At 34.7% G+C, this 8953-nt stretch overlaps 1 long non-coding RNA gene across 1 annotated transcript; it reads left to right on the top strand.

Annotated features, from left to right (window-relative positions):
* The first annotated feature begins 7586 nt into the window (after window positions 1–7586).
* LOC141402702 (uncharacterized) lies at window positions 7587–8051 on the top strand. The gene is made up of 3 exons (XR_012412699.1): window positions 7587–7740; window positions 7814–7851; window positions 7961–8051. It is a non-coding gene; the product is annotated as an uncharacterized lncRNA (long non-coding RNA).
* Window positions 8052–8953: the final 902 nt, after the last annotated feature.

Genomic DNA, 8953 nt, shown 5'->3' with positions numbered 1-8953 from the left:
TTTCTGTGGCTAAACAAATAATCCTGCAAAAATATTTGAAAATCGGGTCAGATTTTAATTATAGCTATATTGAGGTCCCAGTGGCAATCTTAAAACCTAACAATACTAAACACTTTACGGAGGTGGTAGATTTTTTGTAAAAAATTTATGAAAAATGTCGTTGTTCGTGCTCAATAAGTGGCCATAACCCCTTAAAACCTAACAAAATAACACTTTACATCATAGATATGTATAAAGGAACTTTGGAAATAGAGCAGAATTTTATAAGAAAATGCAAACAGATTTCGTGTCTTAAACTGGGTACACATTGTCAGTTTTGAATGACAGCTTTGTTGTTGCTTGCTAGTGTGGACGTTCATTTTTGTCATTCATCATGCAACTGCAAAATGTTTTGTGCTTGCTGGACGGTTTGACAGTTATCGATAATTGCGAAATGTCGACATTCAAAACTGATAATGTGTACCCAGCTTTACAGTGTGAGGCTGAAATTCTTTTGGAATAGGTTAAGCTTATGCAACATCTGCAGTTTAAATAGGACAGAACCTTTCAATACCTAGCATGGTTTCCGATATAGGTGGGTGCGTGTCGTTAGTAGTGCGCGTTCGTGCCTTCTCGAAAAACGACGTGTTTGTGTGTGTCGTGCCGGAAAAATTGTTTGGCCGTGCGTGTTTTTTTTTTTTTTTTTTGTTCAAGATCTGCACTATGTGTCACGATCGTGCTATATTTTTGGGTTCAAAAATTCGCGTGAAGAGATCGTACGAAACACGGAAATCGAGCATGTCAACAAGAATATAAAACCGACCACGACTTGCCCAAAACGTAAAATTATTTTCTTGGTTTTCGAAGACCGACTTGTCCTATACAAAAGTTCAACGGAGATGACTTTTCCAATACAAAAGTTCACCGGAGATGACTTTTCCAATACAAAAGTTCACCGGAGATGATACTGTTACCCCTTTAAAACATGACCATATGTATCACCTGAGATAATGTTTGCCATTTGCTTTTGTTCACGTACACTGTAAGCGCGAGAGAAAAGCAAATGCAAAAACAAGTCAGTGAGACAGTTACTTTCCCAGCAAAAATTGTCCAGCAAGAACTTTCCTAGAGAGTAAGGAGTTTTTAATCTCTTTTGCAAGAAAACTGTAAAAAGTAAACAGATACCTTCCTTATTGCACCCTTACACTTCAACAGCGGCCAACACTTTAAATTCCAGTCCATGTTTTATTAGAACGGTACGCGTATTTTGAAGATTTTATCCACATTTTCCAACCGAGACATGTAGAAAACCTTTATTCAAAAGATTTTACCTTATATAGTTAATTTTTTGAAACATTTAATTTTAGGCCTTTTTAATCTCAGGATGTAAAAACCTTCCTATAAAACATTAGCCGCATAGGTCTACTTTTTCAAATCAACTTACTATAAAGTTCAGAATAGAAAACAAAAATAAAAACAATTTTGTTGAAAAGATACGTTTGACTTTTTGATTTCAGTACATTATTTAGAAACCAAATTCATGTTAACATAAAACAAGTAAAAAAGTATCAGTCGGCTTTGCCGACAGAGATATACCCTCAGCCTGTGCAAATTGAAACATTTTTTTCACAAAAAACTTATGTATTTAGGGGGTTTCAAAATTTTGGCCGTATGAACCGACAAAAATGTTGATTAGGATTAAAGTTCAAAAATTTTGTGGAAAAGGTATTTAAAGGAATGGACCGACATAGACCATGGGGGTGCCATAGGGGGTTTTTAGACCCTTCGGGCGGTTTTCCCAAGAAGTATGGCCACTGAAACAACTTTTACCATCGTAATTGAGGCAGCGAATGTAAGTTGCTTAAACAAAAATCAAAGTGATTCAATAGCAGGTCTTAAAGTGAACTTATCAAAAATTTTGTGTGGGAGGTACGGGATGGAGTGGACAAATATAGTCCATATCCGAACATGATCTATATCTGGTAGATATTATCAGAATGTGCAAAGTATGGACCAAATCGGTTACTCCCTTCAAGAGTTATCGTACGCACAAATTTTCCGAACATTTTCGAACTTTTGTGGGGGAGGTACCGGAAGAAGTGGACCGATATAATCCATCTTTAAACTTGAACTAAGTTTGGACAAAATATTACGAAAGCCAAATTTTGGACCGAATCGGCAGATCCGTTCGAGAGTTATCTTGCGCTCCAACCACTACACACGGTGTCATAAGGTTTTTTGTAACTTTCAGGCTATTTTCTCAGGAAGTATGGACTTGCCCCTAATTTAACTTACAGCATCGTATAGAGGACAGCGAATACAACTTGCGTAAACAAAAATCAAAGCGATTCGAGACCAGGTCCTAATCTGAACTGTTCCGAAATTTTGTGTGGGAGGTACCCGAAGGAGTGGACCGATTGAGTCCATAATAAAACCTCATCTGAGTTTGGTACAAATTACACGATGTGCAAAGTATAGACCAAATCGGTTATTCCCTACAAGAGTTATCGTGCGCACAAGTTTTGCGACAATTTTTGAACATTTGTGGGGGAGGTACCTGAAGGAGTGGAACTATATGGCCCATCTTCGAACTTAAATCGAATCTGGACAAAATATTTCGATACCCAAAATTTGAACCGAATCGATTGATCCGTTCGAGAGTTATCGTGCGCACCAGCCTGCCAGACAGACAGACAGACGGACGGACATTGCTAGATCTATTCAAAATTGTCTGAAACGGATATCGTACAAAAATACTTGGGGTCTAAAACCATTATTTCGATGAGGCACATTTTTGGTCGTATCAAAGTGTAAATGCTCTCTTTAGCCTAAAGGCTGAGGGTATAAAAACACTATCACAATTTTAGCTCTACTTGTTAACTCAATGCCAATGGTATTACATGACCCAATCTGTTCACTCCTTCGGGTAACTCCCACACAAAATTTTGGAAAATTTTAGTTTAGGACCTGCTCTAGAATGGCTTTGATTTTTGTTGTAGCAACTCCTATTCACTGTCCCCTATACGACGGTAAAAGTTGCATCAGGGGCAAATCCATACTTCCTGAGAAAATAGCCTGAAAGGGATAAAAACCCTATGACACCGTGTGTAGTGGTTGGAGCGCGGGATAACTCTCGAACGGATCTGCCAATTCGGACCTAAATTTGGGCTTTGTAATATTTTGTCCAAACATAGTTTAAGATCGAAGATAAGCCATATCAGTCCACTCCACAGTGGATCCACTAGTATGCACATTGGGCCCAATGACAGGTTTTTGAGGCAACAAGTCACTGGAAGCAGCTAGAGCTACCAAATTTCGTTCCAATGTTTTTAATGGGCATAAAAGTACTTCTGCAAAATTTGGTAAGAATCCGTTCAGATATAGATATAGTTTTCATGTATATGTTTCATCCGATTTTATATTTAAGCCCCACAAAGGTCACAATTTGCATCCGATCGCCTTAAAATTTGATATGGTAAATCCTGTTCAGGTTAGAATCAGGTCCTGAAAATTTGGCTCTGATCGGTTCAGATATATATCTACATATATATAGAAACCTTTTCAGGTATACAATGATGTTCGAAATATAAATCTTCTGAAATGGCTGGACCGAATTTGATAAAATTTTGTTTGTAGATTCATAAGGTCTGAGAATAGATCGTAAGGTACATTTTATACCGAAAAATGGAGGGGGTGGGGGACCTCCCCCACAACAAGTTTTAGCCAAACGCGAAATCTCAGAGATTATTAGACGCATTGGTATACAAAACAATAGTAATTGTGACCTCTATCATTAATTTATGTTTTGGAAGTAGAAAACCGCGATCGCGTCCGTTATTTGAAAACTTTATAATTACAGGTTAAGATCTTGAAATTTAGTAGGTGTTTGTAGTACCAGTTATTAAATTTAAAGATCTAGAATATTGAAGATTTCAATGTTTGGTGTAACTCGGATAAGATTACTATAAAATTTGGCGACTTGTGTCATATTGAGCATCGTCCAGTCCCAACCCAATCTAATAAATTAAAATATCCACATTTTTAAGTGTCACGCTATCTGTAAGTAATTTTCTATAAGTATTCGGATCCATACGGACATGAAATTTTTTTACACATATAGTACTCACTATTACCTTCTATCAGATATATATAGTTTCGACAATACGTCGCAATACCGCGAGTTTTATTCCAAAAACTATTTAAACTACAATACGAACTACACAAAAAATACACCACAAGTCTACTTCAAATATTCCTAACCAAATCTAACTTCTTTTATTTCTTAATCAGTATATTAATTTATATACCTTTACACGTTTTATCCATTAAAAAAACTGTTTATTAAATCAGCGGTTTTTAATTGCCGAGCGAAACAAATTTGTTCTTCGTTGGATAAATTTTTATAAAATTTTACAAAGTAACATGCAATATCTTTGACAGCTCGGTATGTGACCACGAAGCGTTGCCAGGTTGAAATGATTTTGTTTCTAAGTGGCTCAAAGTGTTAAGAATCTAATCCCGTTACTAATTTATACAAATATATGACTTCAAAACTAGACTTTTTGCCTCAGAAACCTGCCATTGGGCCCAATGTGGTATGGAGAAAGTGGCCAAAAATATTTAGAGTGTAAAAATCAAGCCAACGCGCCGGTTACAACTTTGAGCTTCTGCGAAGAGTATTTTAAGAAACCGCGAGCGTAACATTCTCCCCCCCTTTCCCCTCTGGAGGGGGTATACGGTAAGAATGGTTTTATGCTGTTAATATAAAATGACATGAACAAAGGTCCCGATTACCTTATGATGCAAAAATAGACTTGGGGAAACAAAACAATCTCCAAAACAACATAAAATCCAACCAATTTAGCGGATTAAAAAAATCAACATTTTTGTCTGAAAACTGGTAACATTTTTAATATAGATCTTATAGCGTTTTTCCTTGAAGGCATGTACAGCCAACGTAAGAGAAATTTGGAAAAAGGTGTCTTCATCTTGCCATTGATGTCAATTATGTTAATGTACGTGGTCAGATAACAGAGTTATACGCTAGTATATCCACAGAAACCCTATTCTAGGACAGCTTTAGTCAGCGACCCACCATTTATAGTCTGGCACTTGATAGCAGCTGATTTTAATACTAGATAATCTTAACCTCATGACCTACTTTGGAAAATTATTCCCGAGGTGGGCACTGGTAGGCATCATGACTAAAACCTTAGGTCAAATTTAAGTATATGATCGAATTGGCATTACAAAATACACTAAGAAAATATTATTTTTTAATGAAAATTAAGCTATTACCTCCTCCTTCAAAATTCACTATAATATTTCGCTATACATATTAGTTTCGCAATATTTGGAATATATTTACTTGCACTTAAAATTTAGGTTGTACTCACAATAAAAAATATTAGTAAATGTTCCGACTTTTCAAGATATTCTTAAGAATATCGCGTTCGAATTAAACAAAAACTAATATATTTTTAAAAAGGTCCATATCATAGCTCTCAGAGTTGTCAGATGTTGTACCAAAATTTTGACATTCATATTTTTATTTTTGGCCAATGGGTGGATCTACTGTGCACTCCTCGGATACCTCCCTCACATGAGTTCATAAATTTTCGGAAAATTGAGCGCATGATATCCCTTGATCCATATTCATATATCTACCAAATATATATCTGGTTCAAATATGGACTATATTTGTCCACTCCTTCGGGTACCTCCCACACAAAATTTTGAATGAGTTCACTTTGAGACCTGTTCTGAAATCACTTTGATTTTTGTTGAAGCAACTTTTATTCGCTGTCTCAATTACGACGGTAAAAGTTTTTTTAAGGGGCAAGTCCATACTTCTTGAGAAAACATCCCGAAAGGTGTTAGAACCCTCTATTGCACCATATGTAGTGGCTGGAGTGCACGACAACTCTCGAACCAAATACTGAGTTTATCCATACTTTGCATATCGTAATAATTATTCGAATATTAGATGAAATTGAAATTCGAAGGTAGTGCTTGTACCAAAAATTCGAAAAAAAATCGCTAAAATGGTACGCGCGATATCTCATAAAGAACGCAACCCGGTTGAGGGTCTTTTCGAGGATCACTTGAAAATTTTTACCTAAAGGTCCTGTTTAGAGCGATATTATGTTTTTAGTAGACAAGTATATGCTTCCTGATATAATGGTCCAAAACCGCTGAATTATATGGTGACCAACTGAAACGACAGGTAGACGCGAAATCTATTGAGGGGAATGACACCCAAAATAAGACGCACTTCCAAAATGGACTATGTCGGTCCATTCGTTTAGATACCTTCCCCGTAAAACTTTTGAGCTTCTATCCAAATCCATATTTTTGTCGGTTCATACGCCCAAAATTTTGAAACCCCTATTAAATATATACGTTTTTTGGAAAAAGGGGTTTCAATTCACACAGGCTGTGGGCATATCTCTGTCGGCGAAGCCGACTGATCTTTTTACTTGTTTTCTCTTCATTTAAACACTTACCAAGATTTACTTTGGCGGCGGCGATGTAGCATCATCTGCAGTTTAGTGTGCAAAAAATTGTATAACGCTAATAATTTGCACAAAGTGCACACACTTTTTATGCGCATCCGATGTCACTAGCAACCGCGAAAAAAAAACATTTATGTAAACCTATTTCAATAAAATCCATCAAGATGGATAAATCGGATACAACTTCCATACCGCTTAACTTTCTAAACCTCTGTTTCCGCAAAAACGCGAGTGATGTGTCGGTTTCTTAACTGAAAAAGAAACGATCCACAGAAAACGCGAATTAATCCGCCATATTTTCAAAAACATTTTTAGAAAATTTTTCAATTTTTTTTTGGTTATACAATATAAACGAGACTGATTTCATTGCAATGCTATGAAACTTTTAATTTCTATAAATTTAAGAAAAATATGTGTGTTTTGAATTCAAACTAAACAGAATGGGCTAAAAAAATTAGTACGCAAACATCTTTAAAAAAATCGCGAAAAATGAATATATTCGATGTGTTTGGTTTGCTTTAAAAATGAATGAAACAGTTTCATTAAATAAATGAAACATTTTTGAAATTCTTTTTGCGTTTTGTATTCTTTGTAAATCTGTTAAGTTATAAAATTTGTCTTCTTTATTAAACAAATTACTTTTTTGACAATCATAAAAAGAACACATTTACATACTGGTTACATACATATGTATAGAATCACATACATAAATATGTATGCATGAATATTTGCCAAAGCTAGCAGAAAAGTCATCAACTATACAACAATTCGCTACTGTTGCCGATTGGCGTTGGTATACATAAATATTCATCCACAAAAAGAATGCTCTTCTCAGTTCTTTATTATTGTTTGTATTGTCGTTCATTGAATTCCATTTGTGGTTGTGTGTGAGTATTTATTTAACAAGCTGAAAAAACACGCGTTGGCAAAACAACCACCGCTTTCTTAGCTACATCAAACGATGTTCAACAACATTGTTTTAGTTCGCGCTAAACCACAGTCAAGTATGGATGAAAAAAAGTTATTTTACGTCTGGTGCTTGCAACTTTAACAACTGTAATGTGTTTAACATGAAAAGAAATGTAAATATTATTTTTTAGGTGTTAATGGAAGCATTCAATAGAAAATCTAAAGATGAGTGGAATGGCGGAGAAACTGTTACCATTGGCCAACGAAGTATCTCTTACTTAGAAAAAGAAAATGTTGTATTGTTGTATAGTTTTCTGTCCAACGGCGAAAGTTAAAGGTAAGCTAATGTTTAAAAAGAAATCCAGATAAATTACTAAAAATTGTTTTATGGTTTTCAATTTTGCTTACAGATGACAACATTCAAAAAGGATAATTAACTTCGCTGAAAGTAAGTATGAAGCGTTTAATAATGTGAAATGAAAATTCAAATATTGGTTAAATTATTTTTTGTAGTTTTTATGTGTTCGTTTATTTACTTTTTTAATTTTCATTTATAGTTGCAATGGAGATAAAAAATAGAAAATCCAATGATCAGTGGAATTTCGGTGACTGTCCGTGGCCAATGAAGCACTGCTCCCTTAAGAAAAAAATGCTGTATCCTAAAATCGTGGACGTACACAGAGGATGACTCAGCGGCAAAAGTTGGAGGTCAGTTATTGTTTAGAAAACCAGTCAATTTATTAATTAAAAAGTTTCATAGCATCATTGAAGGAGTTTCATTGCATTAATGAAAAACTTTCATTGAATTAACGGAAAAGTTTCATTGTATCAATGAAGAAGTTTCATTGCATTAATGTAAAAGTTTCATTGCATTAACTAAAAAGTTTCATTGCATAAATGAAACTCAATGAAATTTTTTCATTTATTCAATGAAGCTCTACGTTGGCTCAAAATCAATGACAAATTTCATTGATACAACGTAGGGTTTCATTAATAATATATTTTTCTTTCAGTGTATGATTTATATGATCCGGACTGCCGAAAAATTAAAATAATAACAATTCTATTTAATTCTCTATCTACAGAAATTTATACATTTTTCTTATGTTCCTAACATCATTATATTTCTATGGAAACATTAATATTCTTTTCTCAAATCATATAAAAGACTGGTTTTATTTTGTTATTTAACAATTAAATCGTTAGTAACACCTTGCCTGAAATGCTCCCTTGGACACTCAGAATATTTTGACCTAAATATTTTTAATTGCCTCTGTGAATTATTTAAAAAGAAACTGCACTGACTTCCCATTTATTGTAGATTTATCATGTGAACAGTCAATGCTTTACTGACATTCCATCCAACCCCCACAATTCAAAAGAAATATATTCATTTGTATGCACTTTGCTGTGTATTTAGTTTCAACGTTGTTCCATTTACAATCTTCAGGTGTTAAACAGACATTTGTTTTTCTATACCGGTGCCATTTCATTCAAGACGTCTGCTTGTATTCATCAAATTACACCACTTTACACATGAATTGACAGCG

Source organism: Musca autumnalis, unplaced genomic scaffold (assembly GCF_047663935.1).
Source record: "Musca autumnalis isolate F117 unplaced genomic scaffold, ASM4766393v1 scaffold_4, whole genome shotgun sequence".
NCBI classification, from domain to species: Eukaryota; Metazoa; Arthropoda; class Insecta; order Diptera; family Muscidae; genus Musca; species Musca autumnalis.
This window is presented reverse-complemented; position numbering and strand designations above follow the sequence as displayed.